This window comes from Ctenopharyngodon idella, chromosome 11, assembly GCF_019924925.1.
Source record: "Ctenopharyngodon idella isolate HZGC_01 chromosome 11, HZGC01, whole genome shotgun sequence".
Taxonomy (NCBI): Eukaryota; Metazoa; Chordata; class Actinopteri; order Cypriniformes; family Xenocyprididae; genus Ctenopharyngodon; species Ctenopharyngodon idella.
The window spans coordinates 6,358,752-6,381,844 of NC_067230.1; the positions used below are offsets into that span (position 1 = coordinate 6,358,752).

At 37.8% G+C, this 23,093-nt stretch overlaps 1 protein-coding gene across 1 annotated transcript in view; it reads right to left on the reverse strand.

Moving 5' to 3' along the window:
* The window catches only part of tafa4b (TAFA chemokine like family member 4b), a 57,279-nt gene extending 36,232 nt beyond the window's left edge, over positions 1-21,047 (reverse strand). Inside the window, exon 1 of the mRNA XM_051913480.1 lies at positions 20,530-21,047. The gene's annotated coding sequence lies outside the window, so the exon portion shown is untranslated. The remainder of the gene's footprint in view (positions 1-20,529) is intronic.
* Positions 21,048-23,093: the final 2,046 nt, after the last annotated feature.

Genomic DNA, 23,093 nt, shown 5'->3' on the forward strand with positions numbered 1-23,093 from the left:
TTTACACTTATATAAAATGTAATAAAATATTAATATCCATCATAAAAATATTAATTAAGACTGCAAGTCTCCGTATAGGGCAAGGGTTAAACAATAAAATATCCATATAAAAAGCATTTGAAAGTAGCAAAAATAATTCAAAACTGTTATGTGAACTTTATATAACAAAATGAAAAAAGTTTTTGCTAGTTTTAATTAAAAGCAACCCCTAGGACCTAAAACATATATGTGAGAAAATAAAATCAAAAATATGATAATAGAACAGCACCGATGAAACATGAGATTGGAAGGAAAGAAATAAAAAGTCCTGAGATGAGATGGAAGGTCTGAGGACAGAGAGGGAGAGGGGAATAAAAGTACTGATGGAGCTGAGCATTAGCGAAACAGAGATGGGGTGAGCAAAAGAAGGGCAGCTTCAGAGAGGGATATTCACCCTCAGGGCCCGATGCAACCCCTGTTCTTCAAAAGCAACCCCATACACGCACACAGGCAGTGGGGCCACAGAGATGGGACTGATATATTGTTTACTGTAGTTCACCTACCCCCGGGCTCGAAGTCATCTCACAACCACATCACACACTCACAGAGACCACCGATCTTGCAAGTTCAATCGCATACACACGCATTCATTTTCTCTTTTTCTTTGCTTCTTTCATATAGGCATATTGGCATAAATATATAAAGACATGCCAATACACAGATGCACATGCGCAGTGAACATGCCCATGAATAAAAGCTGCTGAGGGCAAACAGACTCAGGTAAAAACACAAAACGACCAGGTCACATTCCTGCTTGACTCTTTTACCTTGATAGTCCGAAGAGGATTACAAAATGAATACTGAGTAGCATGGAAAGCGTAGCCCATAGCACACAGATGACAACATGAAAAATGTACCGTCATTAACATCTATATTGTCTGCAACCATTATATGAGGTTAATGTCAAATATATGCACTTGACTTATTATTTGTTCGCATGAATAATGTGATTTTTGAAGCATTACATTTGTCTTTTTTATGACAATTACACACTCCTCTCAGCTCCTATTACTGGTGTGTGTGTGTGTAATGTAAGGTATGTAATATAAAACACTACATGTAATGTAATGTACTACATGTACTAACTATAGAGTTACGGTTAGGGTTTAGTTTAGGGTTAGTTACCTGTAATTATGCATAATTTACAGTTATTACTATAGTAATGTACATGTAGTTATTACCAGTGTTGGGGAAAGTTACTTCTGTCAGACCACTATCGTCAAAGATTTATTAATGATAACAAAGAACGTTAGCAATAAAACAATTTAAACGATAGTAATAAGCAATAGCAATAGCGATAGCAATTTAAGGTTGGCCATATGGAACTGTTCTGTGCAAAACTCCCCGCTCATTTAAGCAGCCATGCCTAGACAGAGCAGGGAGCGCAGTGATACATTCCCCCCAAGAACCAGAACAGTTTAGCAAAATAATTTAACAGAGACATCTCACAGAACTGATACATAAGTATTAGAAATACACGTGAACATCACCCTAAGAGAAATAAACAGACATGAGGAATTAATAACAACAATAGTAACCCGAATTACATGAGCAGAGGTGCGGTACTGAGCCACGGGTGCAGTCATATATTGGAGGAGTAGGGGATGGAGGCGGGTATTACGAGCGCAGCGCAGCGATCAAGCAGCATCTGAATGCTGGAAGGTGTACTTGAAAGACGCGGTCTAATCTGAAATGTATCCCTATTGGATGGCATGGATCAGCTGAATGTCAGCTGACGTAAGCTTGACTGATGTGTTTGCCAGAACTGACGCTATACGCTTGATTTTTAAAAGTGATGCATTACAATATTGCGTTACTCCCTAAAAAAGTAACTAATTGCATTGCTTAGTTACTTTTTATGGAAGGTAATGTGTTACTTTACTTTTGTGTTACTTTTTCTCATCTGGGCTGGGCTGTTTGTTTGTTTGTTTTTTAATAACAACAAAAAAGTTTTATTTTTGGCAAATGTTAAGGCCCTTTCACATCAGAAATGAAATGATTAAGCCTCAGGTTGAAGGAAATGCAAATTTCGCCCTCTACTCTACAGTAGAGGGCGCATGTGGGTACATGTAGTAATGTTTAAGAAAGTGACCATAAAATAAAGTGTTACCATATATATACAACCCGAATTCCGGCAATGTTGGGACATTTTTTAAATTTGAATAAAATGAAAACTAAAAGACTTTCAAATCACACAAGGCAATATTTTATTCACAATAGAACATAGATAACATAACAAATGTTTAAATGGAGAAATGTTATACTTTTATCCACTAAATGAGCTTATTTCAAATTTGATGCCTGAAAAGGAAGAAATTTTGAAAAGATTCAGCTGGGAGAACATCTAGCAACTAATTAAGTTAATTGATATCAGGTCTGTAACATGATTAGCTATAAAAGGGATGTCTTAGAGAGGAAGAGTCTCTCAAAACTAAAGATGGGCAGAGCTGTGAAAGAGTGAGTAAAAAGATTGTGGAATACTTTAAAAACAATGTCCCTCAACGTCAAATTGCTTTGCAAATCTCATCATCTATAGTGCATAACATCATCAAAAGATTCAGAGAAACTGGAGAAATCTCTGTGTGTAAGGGACAAGGCCGAAGACCTTTATTGGATGCCCGTGGTCTTTAGGCCCTCAGACAACACTGCATCACTCATCGGCATGAATGTGTCAATGACATTACTAAATGGGCCCAGGAATACTTCCAGAAACCACTGTCGATAAACACAATCCGCCGTGCCATCTGCAGATGCCAACTAAAGCTCTATCATGCAAAAAGGAAGCCATATGTGAACATGGTCCAGAAGCACTGTCGTGTCCTGTGGGCCAAGGCTCATTTAAAATGGACTGTTTCAAAGTGGAAAAGTGTTCTATGGTCAGACGAGTCCAAATTTGACATTCTTGTTGGAAATCATGGACGCCGTGTCCTCCGGCCTAAAGGGGTGGGAGACCTTCCAGCGTGTTCCATTTCTGATGGTATGGGGGTGCATAATATGGGGCTTGCATATTTTGGAAGGCACTATGAATGCTGAAAGGTATATAAAGGTTTCCAGACAATGTCTATTTAAGGGAAGGCCTTGTGTATTTCAGCAGGACAATGCAAAACCACATACTACAGCTATTACAACAGCATGGCCTGCAGTCCAGATCTTTCACCTATAGAGAAAAATATGTCAAAGACGACCACAAACTCTTCAGCAGCTGGAAACCTATATAAGGCAAGAATGGGACCAAATTCCAACACAAAAACTCCAGAAACTCATAACCTCGATGCCCAGACATCTTCAAACTGTTTTGAAAAGAAGAGGAGATGGTAAACATGCCCCCATCCCAACTATTTTGAGACCTGTAGCAGGCATCAAATTTGAAATGAGCTCATTTTGTGCATAAAATTGTAAAATTTCTCAGTTTAAACATTTATGATATCTATGTTCTATTCTGAATAAAATATTGGCTCTGTGATTTGAAAGTCTTTTAGTTTTCATTTTATTCAAATTTAAAAAACATCCCAACATTTCCGGAATTCGGGTTGTGTGTGTATATATATATATATATATATATATATATATATATATATTCAATTGTCATAAGCATGTGGGGTTTTTTTTATTATTATTATTATTACTTAAATGTGACTTGGAAATGTTTTCTAGATCTGAAGATCTGAACGAGATCTGAAATGTTTCTGAATGAGGTCACTCTGTCCCCTTGTGGATACACTGAGAATTGCTTTGAATGAAAATGAACCCATGAAACGAGACCTCATCCAACAGCACATCCAGCATTAGCATGTGCAGGTGTGTGTGTGTGTGTGTGTGTGACTGATGAATAGACATGCTGAGCCAAAGACAGCAGCACATTGTCCATTCTCTTTACACAGACAGACACACAACAGCATTACTAACAGCTTTGTATTCTGACACATTCATTAGAGAAACCCATAACGGTGTGCATAAGGATACACACAATAGCTGACTACGCACCTTTACACACATACATACACTGCCGTCCACAGTCATGACATAGTAAATCATCCTGTTATCTTCACACCATTCTTCTGCACAACACCTCTAATTGCCCTAAACTCATGCAAATTCACCTGTATTTGCTCACAGGCGAATATGTGTGTGTGGTATTTATTAGTGTATTAACTGAAGGACTCTTCAACAGAACAGACCAAGTTGATCATTACGTGAAGTGGGACGGTCTGCGTAGGAAGGTCTGTCAGGAGATTGCTTTGATTTGCATTTGGCTTAACCTTAATGACAAACACAAAGCCACGCACACACTCAGACGCGCACAACCGCGCTTCATTGACATGCAGTGGCTCAAAGCCATCTCTGACTAAGATAAAGAACTGTGCCCTGCATTTAATGCCGTCATCTCCTGCCCCGAACTCACAACTGAAGCATTAAATATAAACACACATGCAGGTGAGGCAACACGTCGCGGCACACATCCCAAGGTGGAATACTTGGCCTATTTTCCTGTTGAAAATAAAGCACAGCCCCGACTGTACATACCTGCTAGACGGAGTCATTTAAATTGACCAGTGAATTGTGAATTGAATTTCCGAGTCTCTTAGAAGTGGGGTGCACCAAAATGAAATGGACTCCAATATTACATGCCTGGCTGGCTGATGATAATAAAACCCTTTTAGACATATCAGTCTTGCAATAACATGAAAAACTAATTGGGGAAAGAATTATTGGTTTGTTGATAACTGCTTGTTTACCTATTACTAATGTGACAATCAAATTGGAAGGAAAGAGTAAAATCGTGTTGAAATAACTAAACTGGCTGTCTTTTCTGTAGAATTTTACCTAAAAGATATTAGTCATGCTAGATAGCATATTTAATTTTATGCTAATGAAAACTAAGTTGAAAAAAATAGCCTGTTCAATGATTCGTACTTTCTTTAAAGAGATAGTTCACACTAAAATAATTCTGTCATTTACTCACCTTCATGTTGTTCCAAACATGTATTACTTTCTTTCTTCTGATATTTTGTAAAATGTTGGTACTGTAACTAAACAGTTTTGGTGACCACTGGCTTCCATTGTATGGACCAAAAAAAACAAAAACAAAAAAAACAGAAGAAAGAAAGTCATACAGTTTTAGAATGACATGAGGGTGTTTTAATGATGATACAATTTCTGTTTTTGGGTGAACTATCCCTTTAAGGTCTTATGTAACATCTAATTTTCTAACACATCTTATAGTTTTTGTAATCTTTTTTTTTTTTTTTGTAAATGTTGTGCCAGCTGTTTGATTAATAGACCTTTGTCAGATAGACGGCATATGCAATTTTACATGGATGAAAATGAGCTTGTGAGGAATAGACTTGCAGTCTTTACAATGACATGCACTGTATAAAGGTCTAGATCATAAGTAATTTTAAAACCCTAACTTTTTTTATGGAGTTCTTGTCTTCTGAAGGTCATTTAGAAAGATATTTTGTCAGCTGAACAGTTGGCACCCTGACTAAAGGGGCACATTAGCAACAATGTCTGTTGTCTCCTGTCAATAGTGTAGTGACGTATGAAGCACGGCTCACACCAAAGTCACTTTCAAACCAACCAAGCTTTCTGTTGGTCAGCATGGAGAATCCATGTGACTTGAACATGTTGTGAAATCGGCTTGGGAAAATCTTTCACCCTCAAGCGAAACTCTTAATCGTGTGAAATTCACCATGCAATGGTAAATGTGACCGCACTTTAAGGTTTAAATGGACAAAAAGATAGCTACACCCCAGATTCATTATGCTGGTTGAGAATTTATGACTATGATGTGTGGGTCATCAGTCTATGGAAGAATAAAAAAGGTTATTTTGAGTTTATATCTCAAAATCAGAATTGAGAGATATAAACTAGTTATTTTGTCTTTTTTTCCTTGAGAACTGCGAGTTTATATCCCTCAATTCAGACTTTTTCCCTCAGAATTGTGGTATAAATTCACAATTGCGAGTTATAATGTCCGAATTTGGAGACATAAACTCACAATTGTGAGAAAAGTCAGAACTGTGAGATAAAAATGTTATAAGTCTAAAGGTTATCTATGTAAAATGTTATAGGTTTAAATATTTTATGCTGTAATGGTAGGGCTTATACATTATGCACCCTATGAACTGCATATGTGAATATTATCTATTGTTTACATCAAATTCATGCTTTAATTGTAGACTAATCATCACAGGTTTCATCAGTCCAGTCTGTCCGTTTCATGGCTGGCAACCAAAAACATCTGTGTTTAGCTTCAAAGGGCAACTTCGGTGACGATATATTCTATAAAAATGAATACCATCTTTTTTTGCATTCCGATTCTGACATCCAAAGGTAGAATCCGTGCTTGTTTTGCTCCACTTGCACTGTTTTTCTGCAAGTGACACAACTGTGACGTCTGCTCCAAAATGGTCTATAGAGCAGCTGTGTTTACAATTTTGGGGGAAATCAACCCACTAATGCCTTACTATAACTTAAATACATTAAAAAGATAGACAGTTTGCCCAAAAATTTAAGTATTGCCATCATTATCTCTCCCTCATGTCCTTCCAAACCTGTATGACTTTCTTTCTTATTTGTAAACTAAACGTAATGGCAATACATTGTACTTCAAAAGAGTCAGCAAAAATAGTGTATGTGGCTGATAGATCATTTTCAAACTGCTTCAATGATTTTTGGTGAAAAATAAGGGATATTTAAACAATTGTACAGTAAAATCATGGCAGATGCCATTGCTCTGCTGTGGGCCAGCCAGCTCTTTACACTCCATTATAGCAGGTAGCAAAAATGCACCTTTTACATTAGTTTGCAACAGCCTTTAAAACACCAGAAGAAGCAAGTAAAATGTTCTTCCATTTATGCCACCTACTGGACAGGTGTATAAATTGCACATTGTTTTTTAAGTAAATACTTAATAAATGACCTCCTTTCATGTGCAGAAGAAATAATGTCAGAAAGGCATGAGAATAAGCAAATAAAGACAGAATTTTCTTTTTTGAGTGAACTATTTTTTATGCTGTATAGAATAAAGTTTTACACCCTTAGACTTTAATTAATTGACTTTTTGACCCACTTTAAACAGATATTATAATCTACTATTTTAATATTATTTTGAATTTTTAACCATTATCCAAGTGTAACATTTTCCTGTACCCAAGGGAACAATGTACATATGTAAGCGGATTAAGATTATGCTAGACTTTCCATTATATTATCTAATTTTATCCCACAGGGTAATACTGTACATGTGTAAGTTGAACCTGGAGACACAATGTGTTCAAAAAAAAGTTATCAACTTCCTGCCGTTCTGCCAACTTTCTTGTGCCCTGTCACTCTCTCGCTCATTTTTGCTCTCCCTCTTTCACAAACAAACACACACATACACACACACACACCCACACAAGCCATTTGCAACAACAGACTTGATCCTAAATATGCCACTTCATGCTCCGGGGCTCAAACAGAGCAGAAAAATGAATCCCTGCAAAACAACTCTATCTTCCTGACGAGAGGCCCTGCCGAAAATGAGCCCAAACGGCATGAGGGCCAACAGAAGTTCTTAAAAGCATCTCGGATTTCTGGAAAAATGCACAATATTGAAATGCGGTGGGAGGCCGAGGCCTCCGGTGCATTTATCTGGCTTTTCATTGAAACATTTCCAGCCTGCTGCATTCCCACGTCTCCGGGCAATATCGGTCCATGCGTTTATGTGCACAAGCATCTGCGGGGAAGCTCGCTGTAAAGCTCCGACAGCCAATCCGAACCGACACGGGGAGTTTCCGCACTGCTGACCCTGCCGTATCAGTGTGCTTGCAGATGAGTACATCAGCTCTCACTCAGCCGATATTACTGGAGATAAGCAGGCAATTTCACCACCCTGCACTATACCGCATCTCATTTCAATATGTATTTACAAGTTTGTGTATGTGTGTGTGTATGTGTGTGTGATTATTTTAGAGAATATTGGAGCAGTGAGAGATTTTCCCTCTAAGTTTAATCTACAAAATGACACAAGGCTATATACATTTACCTTTACAATTTACCTTTAACACATTTACCTTTTCAAACACATCTAGAAGAAACATCATGCCTATGCAAACTGCCCACTCAGTTTTCGAATGCAACTTCCAAAAAATATATTTCACGAGTTGACCCTTACATAATCAGATATAGTAAATATAGAATATTTGGCATGCTGTCTGAGGGGAGGGCTTCAAGAGTACTCCCCCATCCCTGGTTGGGATAGGAAACAGTTAAGAATGAGGAGTTGGAGTGGTGGAGGGATGCTGGATAACTGTCATGGAACAGAGGTAGGTTGTATATATATATATATATATATATATATATATATATATATATATATATATATATATAGCAAATTAGTATTTCCATTAAAGTAAAACTCAATATTTTAGTCGCAAAACAGTTTCAATTAAAGGATTAGTTCACTTTCAAATGAAAATAAGCTTTACTCACCCTCAAGCCATCCTAGGTGTATATGACTTTCTGATGAACACAATTGGAGATATTTTAATAAATATCCTGACGGATCCAAGCTTTATAATGGCAGTGAACAGGGGTCACGAGTATGAAGCTGAAGAAAGTGCTTCCATCCACATCCATCCATCATAAACGTGTACTCCACATGTCTCCAGGGGGTTAATAAAGGCCTTATGAAGTGAAGTGATGTTTTTGTGTAATAAAATACCCATATTTAACAAGTTATGAAGTAAAATATCTAGCTTCTGCCAGACCGCCTTCTGTATTCAACTTACGAAGAAAGTGTAAAACTCTCACAGTTCAAAACGCTTACACTACGTCATACGTCTTCCCTATTCAAATTACGGAAAAAGCTTAACTGACACAACGTCAGTTGCTTTTTTATCGTATTTTGAACAGGGAAGGCGTAGGACGTAGCGTAAGGTGGTCTGGTGGAAGCTAGATATTTTACTTCATAACTTGTTAAATATAGATTTTTTTTTTTACACAAATGCATCGCTTCGCTTCAGAAGGACTTTATTATTTTGGATTGAAATTCCTCAAACCGGACGTGCCACCCATAATTCAAAATGCGGTAGGCTCGTCAGGAATAAGGTGGATTAATACAAAATACAAAAAAGAACAGACAAGATTTTCACAAATTTCACCATGTACAGTAGTTGCACCAAAACAGTATTTGTAAGCAGGTGTGCTTAAGGTATAAAAATCTATGTATCTAAGCAAATCTCTATACTGTCAGCTCTAACGCAGGCTTGAACTACAATTTTTTTTCTGTTTTGTATCAAGTCCAAGGGTAATATGATTACAAGGGTACTCAGTTAAAGTTACAGAAGAATTGATCTTCATTGCACTTAAGTCCCATCCAAAGCCTGTTGCTCAGACGGGAGTCACAGTCCCCAAGATCCAATGACTCCACCAGACAGTTTTTTTTTTTCCTCTCTTCCATTTCCTCACAGACCCAGCAAAAAAGAAATATCTGTAACCAGAGTCTTTCCTTCCAGGGCTTTATGTGTGTGCGTACATGCTTGCCTTATAACTTAAAAAAAAGCACCTGCGTGTCTTCAACACATCACATTTAAACCCTCAGAATTAGATGTGGAGTTAGTACTAAGCCGAAGTTCTGAGGTGCTGCTTCTCACGGCAGTATCTTGAGACAGCCCAGACGCTCTTAACTGTCCAATTAGCTTTGCTCTGATGTACAAGCTCCATGAAGTTCAGCAGGATGACCTCATTTTAACACAATGAGATGCTTCACTGCTTCATTTGTTAATTTACAAGCTGTGTCTTTTGTATTCAGTCCATATATTCATTTTTAAACAAATTACTCCCAATTGTTTAATTTGTATGTATGACTGCTTGTGCTTTTGGTTACTTTTGGTGGCAAAAATAACTGAAAAATGTCCTCAGACATTCATAAAAGACTAAATAATTTCTTCATTCATTTCTAAAAATGCCTTTTATAAGGTCTGTATTAAAACAGTCCTCCATCAGATTTCAGTGTGTGTGTTAAATGATAAATCTAGACGGCAGGTTCCTGTGTGCTTTATGAAGGTATAGCGTAACTATAGCACTTACTGGCTAATAAACTTTCTGCCCCAAAGCAGTACAATCCGTTACATTACTAGACTTCTCTCAAACATATTACAGACACAAGCAAAATCACACACAAAAATGTCCGTTTTTTTTTTTTTTTTTTTTTTCAAATCACACCATTTACCACTTGACAGCATTGTGCAACATCTCTCAGTCATCTGTCAGACTCTAAAATGCCTTCCAATCAGTTCAGCACACAACAAAAAATCATCTTTGAAATGTTTTACTTTACAGTGTCTGAAATTTTGTAAATTAGACTTCATCATGACCATTAGGGGGAAAATTATAGGCAAGATCTCTTTAATTTCTTAATTGCTTCTATTAGACAGCAAATAAAAGTTAACAGGAAAGAAAATGGCAAGACATCCTCAAAAGACCCTTTTAAAAGAGATCTTAGCAATGTCACATTATGAACTTGAATATTTCTCCTCATATTCTTTCAAAATCAACATGTAAAATTTATTGTTTTAAAAACTTAACTAAACTTCTATTATTATGTCAAAAATGGTCAAATTTGTTTCTATTTTTGTTTTATTTGTATGAAATTTTAGGAGAAACATCTGAGACAAGATGATGCTTGAATGAATCAGAACTGGGAACCAAATAACCGCTAAGCAAATAAAAAATGTTCCCGGGGACACTGGGAATCACAATAGCCGAATGTCAATACAGGATGAAGACTTGACCCACATCCAAAACACAAAACCATTCACGGATCTGTGGATTAGTGCAAAGTCCGCCAACATCATATCTAAAAAAAAATCCAAGCTTTTAGCCCATTCTGATCTATATCTCATACATTAAATCAAACAAATGTCAGAAAGTGTGCAGCAGTAAAACCAAACAGCCTGTCACCATACTCTACTTGTGTCCTCTTTCTCTTTCTCTTTCTCTCTGTGATAAATGCACTGCTCTTTTTTATTGTCCCTGTGTTTTGTGACCCTGCCACTATGTCCTGTTTGGATGTGGATTTGGACAATCAATGAGAGTGGTCCGCTGCTGTCGGAGCCAGGGTCTTTCTCCTTGCCCTCATCCCTGCAAAGGCGTGCTGAGGCCGGCCACTGTCCCGATTATCTCACACCCCTCTATCACTAATGACCAGACTCCCGCAGGCTGCCGGCGTAATTATAATAATGACTAAACGTGCCAGGCGTGCAAAGAGACCGGCCGAAGGAGAAAGGGGGAACGGAGACGGGAAAAGAGAAAAGGAGAGAAAGAGCAAGTGAGTGTGATCAATTGTTAATTTTACAAAGTCACTGAGATGTGTCAGCGGTGTCAATAAGTGAATTAATTTGTCTGTGGGGCTCTGGAGTGTAACACCGTATTGCTGTGTTCCCTCAGGAGCACGGCCGTCTAACCTCTCGTACTTATTCTCCCTTTTACACACACTGGCTTTTATACACATCAAGACACACACATACACTCAAACCAAACTCCCAAGTTATTCAGCACAGTGAAAAATCTTTGGATTTACATATGCTCATACACAGACTTGTAAAAAACCAAAAACCCCAGTGACTCTAATTCTTTGGGATATTGGCATCTTTATCATTTTGCTGCTGGCACCATTTTTTGAACACAATAAGCCACTCGAGGCTGTGAGTTACAGTGATTTTACTGTGTTTAAGGAGGGTTTTAGAAATTTGCTTAATTTCTTGCCTAAGAACATCCCTTAGCTGTAGTAAAATCACTGTAAAAAAAAAAAAAAAACAACTCCTACATTGTTTCTGCTAGATAGCAAAAAAAGTTGGTCAAAACAAATGGACAGAAGACCTGCTCCTCCAGTTTCTCTTAAAAGAAAAAATGCACTTTTAGGAGAAACATCCTAATGTTTGAATGAATCAAAACTGGGAACCAAACAAAGATGATCAAAAAAAATATACAAATAGACTAGCACAGACTAGCATAAAGCCCAAAACCCCAGTGACTAATTCATGGGGATATTGGCATCTTTATCATTTTGCTGCTGGCATCATTTTTTTAACACAATAAGCCATTTAAGGCTGTGTGTTACAGGAATTTTACTGTGTTTAAGGAGGTTTTAAAGGGTTAGTTCACCCAAAAATTAAATTTCTGTCATTAATTACTCACCCTCATGTCGTTCCACACCTTTAAGACCTTTGTTCATCTTCAGAACACAAATTATTTTTGATGAAATCCAAGGGTATCTGAACCACACATAGGCAGCAACGCCAATGCATCTTTTGAGGTTCAGAAAGGTAGTAAAAACATGGTTAAAATAGTCAACGTGATTAGAGTGGTTCAAACTTAATGTTATGAAGCGAGGAGAATACTTTTTGTGCGCAAAAAATTTGAACCGTTGTCATACGTAGTTGACGTAGTGAACTCGGCGCAGGCTTCCTTGTTTACGTCCGAACGCTGACTCATTATTGGCCAGCTCCTGCGTCAGCATCACATGCATGCGTTGTGCTGCTCACATGTTCAGCTTCGGCCAATACTGAGTCGGCATTCGGACGTAAACAATCAAGCCTGCACTCTACATCACTCTGAGTTCACTACATCAACTACGTATGACAATGGTTCAAATTTTTGAATAAAATCGTTATTTTTGTTTTGTTTTTGCGCACAAAAAGTATTCTTGTTGCTTCATAACATTAAGGTTGAACCACTGCAGTCACATTGACTATTTTAACCATGTTTTTACTACCTTTCTGGACTCAATGACGTTGCTGCCTATGTGCCTATGTGTGGGTCAGATACCCTCAGATTTCATCAAAAATATCTTAATTTGTGTTCCGAAGATGAACGAAGGTCTTACTGGTGTGGAATGACATGAGTAATTTTCATTTTTGGGTGAACTAACCCTTTAAGCACTCAGCTTCATTTCTATCCTAAGAACGTCCCTTAGCCATAGTAAAATTACTGTAATGCATGGCCTTAAGTGGCTTATTGCTTTAAAAATCAGGCTTAATGCCTAAAACACCTTACGCTGCACAAAGATGCTCTCACTCGACTGCAGTGAGCAAACCACTGTGTTTGAGCTCTAGTTAATCACACAGACAATATTGCCATCCATCATTCAGATTAACCATAATCATTACAAACGTGCACATCAGACATACAAAGATGTGTTAACTCACACACACAAAGTTTTAAAGGATTAGTTCACTTTTAAATAAACTTTTGCTGACATTTACTCACCCCCATGTCATCCAAGATGTCCATGTCTTTCTTTCTTCAGTCGAAAAGAAATTAAGGTTTTTGATGAAAACATTCCAGGATTTTTCTCCATATAATGGACTTCAATGGACACCAAACGGTTCAAGGTCCAAATTACAGTTTCAGTGCAGCTTCAAAGGGCTTTAAACGATACCAGACGAAGAATAAGTGTCTTATCTAGCGAAACGATCGGTCATTTTCGAAAAGAAATGTAAATGTGTATGCTTTATATAAACAAATGTTCGCCTTCTAAGTGCTTCCGCCAAAACCGCATTTCCGTATTCTCCAAAAAGTTTACGCTGTATGTCCTACGCCTACCCTATTCTACTTACGGAACGAACACAGCGCCAGTTACATTTTTTCTGTAAGTTGAATAGGGTAGGCGTGGGACATACAGCGTACACTTTTTGGAGAATACGGAAATGCGGTTTTGGCGGAAGCACTTAGAAGGCGAACATTTGTTTATATAAAGCATATACATTTACATTTTTTTTCGAAAATGACTGATCGTTTCGCTAGATAAGACCCTTATTCCTCGTCTGGTATCGTTTAAAGCCCTTTGAAGCTGCACTGAAACTGTAATTTTGACCTTCAACCGTTTGGAGGCCATTGAAGTCCACTATAAGGTAAATAATCCTGGAATGTTTTCGTCAAAAACCTTCATTTCTTTTCGACTGAAGAAAGAAAGACATGAACATCTTGGATGACATGGGGGTGAGTAAATTATCAGGAAAAGTGGACTAATCCTTTAAGGCATTAATATGTGCTTTATAAGTACTAATAAACAGCCAATATCCTAGCAATATAAGCAACTAGTTAATAGTGAGAATCGGACCCTAAACTAAAGTGTTACCAAAAATAATTGTTAAGTACAATGTACTTACTGTGTTCATGTTGTATTGCAAAACACTTTTGCTGCTATTGAGATGGGATATGGGTATAGTTAGAGACAGGTTTGGTGGAATGACTAGGTTTAAGGGTGGGTTAAGGTGTACGAGAAGGGTCAATGATGTAATTATAGATGTAATTACACAAATTAATTACAGCTGTAATTACAAACAGGTATTTTTTAAATATAAGTACAATGTAAAAACATGAGTGTACACAATAATTGTATCAAATAATTTGTTTAAATGTTAGTTAGACACTTAATATAAAGGGGGATCGTTTGTTAAATGTTTTTGTTTGGCCATGTCTTTTGTGCCTTTTTATAAAAGCGCATGATGCACCTGAATTGTTATGTATTCAAGCACATTTTAATACAGCTTGAATGGCTCAAGGTCTGTACTCAGGTGACGAATGCATGTGTCAGATGATTTTGACCATGTATTTTCAACAAAACAGTGTTTGTCAGCAGGTGTGTGTAGAAGCCTAGACACATGCAGTTTATAGACTCTCCACCTCTTGAGATTTCAATCCTCACAATAGCTCATATGAGCCACTGAAAAGACAAAACAGGTTTATCGATAGAGATTGTTGTGAGCTGACTGAGAATCTCTACAATTGAAAGAAACATTTCAGTTCCATTTGCTGGGGCCACAAAAGCACTTAAAGCCGCCCACAAAACTGATGCACATTTAATAGCTTATTCTTTTCGTTCAGAGTTGTAACCTGAATACTGAAGGCATTGCTTTTACTTATGCCAAAGCAACCCAATCCACTAAGAAGAGCAACCTATGGTTTGGGGTTATATTGTTCTGCGGAGTTATTGTGTGTATTGTGTTTGTGCGCGTGTGTGTGTCTTTTTCTTAACACAATAGCGCTGGCTTCTGGTGTGGTAACACCTCAACATATTTTAATTTAAATCTGACAGCTCTCACTGACACTGCTCAGATCAGACTGAAGCGCGTGCCTATTCGATGTATCCCATGCTAAAGCCAAAGAGCTTTTTCCTTTAGCCTGTTATTTAAAGCAAATCCCATTGAAATGGGTGTCATCCATTCTGAGTGGAATAAACCAATCCAAACCGCCACTCACTGCAGAAAGCAGGAGGGCTCCAGCGCTATTTAATACCATCAGGACAGACAGTAAAAATTGTAAAGCTATGTCAAAGAGAAAAAAATATGACAGAAGAGATAATGGATAGGAATATGAGCCAAGACCCTTACAAAAAAAGTGAAGTACCATGGTAAAGTCAGATGGTGCTTTGATATAGACCATGTTACTGAATGATTACCATATTCATATAGTATGTACTGCAATGTATTTCAAAGAATATCATGATACATGTCCAAAAATCATGGACATTTTTGTCAAAATTGAGTTATTCGCATATTCTCATTCTGTGACAACTTATTTACATTATGTGATTTTTTTTTTTTAACATCACATAATGGGTCTTTGGAATGCAAAAAATCTGGAAAAGAAAAATCTAAAAACTGCTCAGAATGCAGATAGAATCTTATAATTCCAAGGTTGTGAAATGTGTATGTTATATACTATTTACTAAGGTTTTTTTAAATATTAGGAAGATACTGTATAGTGTTTTTTTAGTTATTTTGTGATGGTTGATTTGCTATATCATCCTGCTTAACAAATTAGTAAATAAATAGACAAAAAAAAATAGTACAAAAGATCCGCTGCATGCAGAGACAGCGGTCAAATATACAGTTTTGTCATTATGGTGAGGTCATTATGTAAGGGATAATGCACAGTTATTCCATATACTGTATATATACCATGAGATGCTTTCCTGAAAAAAATGACAAAACTTATTATCAAATATTGAGTTGTTTAAGAATTACCCTGCATATTGCACAGCTACTCGCTAAATAAATAAATAAATTAATAAATTAATAAATAGAAAAAAATAATAATTTGAGTTAAAATATATATATATATTATTGTATAATTTTACCAGTATTACCAGGCTATTATTCTAAAAGAACAATACAATGAGCAAAACAATCAACCAAGCAACAACACGAACATCGCACAATATTACAGTAATATTAATAGTCATCTGAGGTGATTTTTACTGCCATCAATAACTGAGATGCAAGATGCTGCCAGTCGCATTTGTATGAAACAAGAAAGAGTGAGTCCGCGGTGTGATATGAGAACATGAAAGTAGCACTGGATTTAGTTACCCGGATGAGCAGTGTGATACAGCATTAATATGAAAGATAGTGAATTTTTGGAAATATCTGACCACTGAGATGTGCAATTTGCCAACTGGAATCAGGTACACCAGACTGCTGTGTAATCAAAACTGTTTCCCCGCAGTTCATTTCTTTATGTATTTCTTTGCGTGCTTTCTTTAGTATTTATAGCTTTGATGTATTTTTGCGCTTTCAACTCTATTTCCCTTAAACTTTTTTGTTGACTAATGTGCCCTCTCAGACCTCCCTTGTTTTTAAGGTTTCAGGGCCAAGTGGCGTGAAGTGACTATGTGATAGAGAGGAAAATACGAAAGAGTCTCCCGAGGCCCGACTCCCTCCAGTGTCTCTGTTTTTCACTGTCAGCACTCGCGGAGCCCAGTATTGAGACCTGCGTCCAGTGGAGCACTGAGGTTTGTGAGGGAAAGAAGAATGAGCGAACTGGGGGAGAAAATGGCCATCAGGGACAATCTCATTTACAGATGAGAGACTTTCCCATCACTGCCTTCTGTTCCTCGTGAATCTCTCACTCTGTCTCTCCCTCTATCATTAATTCTTTCTCACCCCTTTCGATTTATATCACTCCCTCCTTCGCTTTAATGACCCTCCCACCCTCTCTTTGTGTGATGCTCTCTCACTCTGCCTCTCTCTCCCCGGTCCTTGTCCGTTCTAAGAGCATCCATCCATCACGGCAGCACAGAGTGGATCGGCTAATGCCAGCTCAGAGCTCAGAGAGCAGATCTGACCAGCTGAGCTGCTCACAATCCGTGCCTTATCTATCAGAGATCCCCTCGAGCGTCCTTCGTTCCCCCTATCCTTCCCACCACACTCCTCCCTCCCTTGTATATGAACATGACTCGTCCCCCATATATCTCATTTACTAGATGTATTTCATATATATATATATATATATATATATATATATATATATATATATATGGGGGGGGGGGGTATGGGGGTGTTTTCGAAATCGTGTTCCGCAAAGGGCACTTTCACTTTCGAGATCAAAGGGGCAGGGGCTCAAGCCCCCCCTTGTGCACGCCACTGTATATATATATATATATATATATATATATATATAGTCAAACCAAAATTTATTCAGACACCTTGAACATTTTATTCATTAATACAGTTTATTCACTGTAGTTTAAAAAAAGTGGTAATAATATGACAAGGTCTCAGAGTTAAACTGTGTCAGAAAAAAATAATCTTAATTATGTCAGATAACACTTAAGCAAAACATGGTCAGGTCAAAGTGTCTGAATAATTTTTGGTTCCAAATTTTTATCAATTTTCCTGGTATGTATGAAGAATTTTTGGGTATAATATGTCACAGTTTACTTTATTTTGCTATCCTCACTTACATAAATGAACTATAGTGTCCTGCACCCACTAGTAAAAATATATCAAAAATGTCTGAATAATTTTTGGTTTGACTGTGTGTGTGTGTGTATATGTGTGTGTATATGTGTGTGTATATATATATATATATATATATATATATATATATATATAACCAATTAAAATGTGTTGTACAAAGTTTAGTTTAGTTTAGTTTACTAAAACAACAATTATACTTGTTAATTTAACAGAAAATCTAGAGAAGTTGTTTTAACATACGTTTTTGACTTAAAACAACAATTAGACTTGTTTATTCAACTTTCAGTGTAGTTGAGGTCAAGAAAACTTAAAATTTCATGTTGTCTGGACAATCTAGTTATCTCTACACCAAAATTCAATGCATAAGTTGAAATAACTAAATCGCAAAAATATTTTTTACAGTGCATGTACTTATATTATAAGGTATTATATAGAAATATGCCTTATAATGTGTTTTATAATTTATAATGTGATTCAATCTATTAATAAAATATTTAGAATGAATGAATGAATGAATGAATCATCATCAAGGACACCATATCATTTCCTTAGAAGACAATGCTGGACGTCATTTTGTTGCCATGTGACAAGAAAACCATAAAACACAAAAGAAAAGAAAAGAAAAGAAAAGAAAAGAAAAGAAAAGAAAAGAGCGATGCAGGTTGCGAGTTAATGCTGAAACACAGAACTGACATCAAGAGAGGAAACCAATCGACTGCAGGCAGCCGCCCAGATGTGCTCTTCCACAGTGCACATGCTCTCTCTCACCCTGTGTCTCTCCTACATCTTTCTCAAAGGGAACACTGTGATTCAAGGCCCAAATGAAAGGGATGACTGTGTGTGTGACAGAGTTGGAAAAATACATGTGTAGCTCTTCTTACGCACAGGTTTCATTGAGCAATCTCCGCTGGGCTCAGCTGTGCTGTTTGGCTGTTAATGTGAGTGTCGATGACAATTAAGTCGCTTTACATTTCTCGCCCAACCTCGGCTGAACTAATGACACGACTGTCTCTGCAGCGCGCCGCGGAGGACGCGAAACAAAGGGGGAATAATTACTCGCTCTCAATACTTATTGGACAGAACAAATGGCAGGGAAGCGGGAAAGGGGTGGAGATGAAAATGAAGAGCAATTACAACATGATGTGAGGAGATTGGTGCGTTTAGTCCAGGGGGCACGCGCTGTCAGTACATCGCGCTTCAGCCGCGCAGTTCTATTCCTTCTCCACTGAGAGACTATTTAAAGCACCAGATCAGCGAATCGCGAATGTTTCGCTGCCTCGATAGGTGCTGAGCAGCTCAGACACCCCAACTAAAGCGTTTCATACAGTGTGCGAATACAATGGCTTCAAGGTGGGGCGACTATTATAAAGAATTCAAGTAAATTATTAATTAATTTAAATGTATTTTTTTCGTGCGCAGTCTGTCGAGGTTCATCTCGCGCTGCGCAAATTGTAATCTGTAATCGCCACTAGCGCGGCGTCAATTATCTACAAGAATATTTTAAAGTTTATTTGTGATATGCAAATCTATAATAAAGTCATATTTGTTATGTTTTATGTACAGCCCAGAAAACTGCCCGCGATGGAAAGCGCGTGAGCGCGGTGTTGTTATGGTTACCTCCTCTGGCGAACGCGACTTCTGTTCGTTTGCGTCTGTTTGACGAAAGGTGAAAATACGTACTCTGGCTAACTTGTGATCTAACTTTTATCATGCCTTAAATGTTTTAAACTCATATGCTATGTACATGTGTGAAAAATATGCTACTTTTTCTTTAACCGAGACGTAGATCGTTCGTTATCAAGTAGAACTTTAAGTGCGTCGTTATGGCAGGTTTACGGTCCAAAGATGCTGAACAAAGGCCGAAATTATGTCCAATATGCTCAGAAGATTGGAACATGGAAATTGCGCATCATCTTGTAGATGAGCTAAAAGTTATTAAACATTTCTGAACAATAAATGGCAGCGCGCGATATGCGGATAATCCTAGTATCTATGTCGCTCTCACTTATTTGTTGTGCTCCTATGAAGGAAAGCATTACAAAGAATATGTATTGTGTATTCATAGATCATCTGGTTTGAGGTCTAAGCACATGCACTGCCACCATGCAACATGTGAACCTGCCATTGAAAGAAGAAGAGGATGAGGAGGAGGAGGAGGAGGAGGAAGAAAGAGTGGGAGGCGCTCATTTAGCAAACTGTCAGTCAAATCTTTTGTTAAGAATATTTTTTATTTATAAAAAAAACTATTGCGTTCTTACATGTTTTCTAGTGAAAATAAATGTTATTAAAAACGAATATCTCTTTTGCAATTAATTATTTGTTTATCAAACTAGGCCCACATAAAAGTTCTGCCTGTTCAAATTAAGCTTGTCACGTGGCATGCGCAGACTGCAGAGTGTCGTTTTAAATGCGATTTTTATCAAGACTTTTAACAATTCAATTTGTGTACAGTAGCATTGTACTGATCAAACTGCATTCTATGTATTAAATATCATTTGACTCGGATATACTGCAAAAACAAATACAAAAAAGATATGTTTAAGTTGCACGCAATTTACGGACGTTTTTACGTGTTACAGATAACAATGCTTTTGGGAAAGCGCAGTACTTGCGTGCGACTAACGCTCTACTTAGCGCTTCTGAAAACCCAGCCAGTATCAATTTGCAGCCAAAAACCAATCAATGTCACTGTTTAAGCTGAAGAGCGACCCAAAAGAGAGAATGAGAAGCAGTTTACCTCAGTTTATGAAAGCGAGGGCATTCTCCTTGCTTCAAATGTGACAGGAGTCCTGAAGACTGATGTTTGTTTTAAACGAGCTTACTTTCTACTCACTCCAGCCAAAGCTCGAACTCAATAGCCGCCTGTCCATCACACGGAGAGTTCACAAACCGAATTTGCCCATTATTTTGCGAATCTCTTCTCCAAACATCCCCGACGGGATGAATGAGAGAGGACGGAAAAGAAAAAGCACCGTCAGCGGTTGAATCTCAGAAAAGAAGTGCGTAAATCCATATGGGGGTTAGTAGACTAATGGCCTTATAATGTTCCAGGCATGCTTGTTAGGTTATTAACAGCTGTCTTCCTGCGGAACCGCTGGGACTGTGAGTGATGAGGAAGTCTGCGATGATAACTGCGCCTCGCACACTCCTCCCGAGCTGCGATCGATTTGACAAGAGAACTGCGAACTTGCCTTGCTTATTCCGCGCACGTGCGTCGGCTGCACCCCCGCCCCGCGCGCGCGATCTTTCAAGTAGCCACGCTAACTGATGTCATAGCTTACAAGTGTTGAAGTGAACGGCTGTACTATAACGACAGCCTGGCAAAAAGTGAGTGAAAAGGTTTTTTAATTTTTTACACCTCCAACCTGCCTGCCTCAGGTTTTAACCACGCGCTCAAACAGGTTAATCCTTTAAAGATCGATTTAGTCTATTTCGTTCTGTCTCATAGCCGGAGACTCTTTAGATTTCTATCATGTGGCAAATGATGTTATCAATAGCCAATCACAGCCTGACACCCCTCAAGGTTGAGCCTGGCAGGTGAAATGAAATCTCCATCAAGGGTTCTGGATTCCCCTACCATATCCTACACCAAAAGGTCATATGTAGTTTAGAGGTTTAACATCTGACACTCTGTATTTTTTTTTTTCCTCATTACACTGGTGTCTGACTTAAGGAAGGATATAAAAGTCCTGTGTTAAGCTACACAAAAACTACCCTTTGATATGCGTCTCCAATCCCAGTCGTCTCGGCTAGGAAATTGGAATCTTTGTCTCCTCCAAGTATAAAAAAAAGAGAGATGAAAGGGGTATTCGGTACAACAAGAAATATAACCCATTTGAATCCTCAATTTAAAAGTACTGCCACTGCACTCAATATTCCATGCTATTTGTTTTCAACATTGAACATCCTTTTTGGCCCGGACATTTAGCTAATAAAATATTAACCACAAACAACCTTGTGAAGCTCTCTATATGTTCTCTACTTGTTTTCACGGACCTCGGGCAAAATTGCTGGCCAATTGCACTTTTGCAGAGAGAATGTATGGAGTCATCACATGTTGTGGCGCCATGCGCAGAATATTTAGATGTGGTTAGGCTAGTGTAGATGTGATAAAGTGAGAAGCACTAGTCTTGGTTGATCTGACCATCCAATCATGACTGTTCGACCAGTTCAAATGATATATCAATGAATAAGTTTCATACTTAATCCATATATGAAGTGCATGTAACAGGGAATTGATGATTTCTGCACTTTATTGTACTTGTCGTTGCATAATATTCTGTAATTTACATCTCTATGAGGAAAGGATGAATAAAAATTTAGCCTAATCTACAAAACAACAAGGCAGCGACTACAATTGGACGTTATTGAGTTCATTTCAGCACCATGGACAGCACATCTTGCTTTCAAAAATGGACTTCCTTTCCTTAGTTAAGTAAGTTGGATGCTGCAGACTGACTTTCCCACAGCCCCAAGAATGAATGTTTTGCATATGGCTTACAGCATTTAATGTACAACTGGCATATGAGAGAATACAAGTTGTAATAATGCTGACAGAGTCGAATTGGAGGAAAGGGCACAAATGTCTTTTATCAGAGAGCTTGTGTTATAGGATCCCCGCTGAGACTTCTTCCTTCTGAGATTGTTCTCTCAGAGGACTGAGCATTATGGAAATGTCTGATCATAACTTGAGGAATATTTCTTCCAACACAATCAATATTTCCACATTTATCCTCTGAAAGAGAATGTTTTCTTGCTTTGTGGGACGCCTGTAGAAGTGGGTATGTAAGATGAGCCGTTGGTAATTGATTTATTTCTGTTCAGTGGTGAGAATTTTTTTTTCTTCTTCGTGAGATGAATCAGATTAAGCCACGTTGATACACGCAGGATAATGGATATTATGCATGAAGACAATGGGAATGGGTGATGGATGATAACAAACAAATCTAATCTAGGTTCCAAAGCAGGCAAGAATGGGAGAATCATAACTGAACAGTGCTGCCGAATGATCATCATGTAGCACTGTCGAAAGTCAGAGCGAAAATTCATTTCCTGAAATATTGACACTCAGGGAAGAAGGATAAAAGAGACTGGGTGTCATATAGAGCCAAAAGACAGCAGGAAAGTTGGGCCCACAAACAGCCAGACAGATTTTGGCAATAATAAATATTCTTTTTTCATTAAATCATGCACTGCGTTTTTGGGACATTTCATTAAAATTGTCTCTAATGAACAAATGTGCAAACAGTGACAATGAAAAGTGAACACTAACTTTTACTTAATGTGTTACTAAAGGCATCA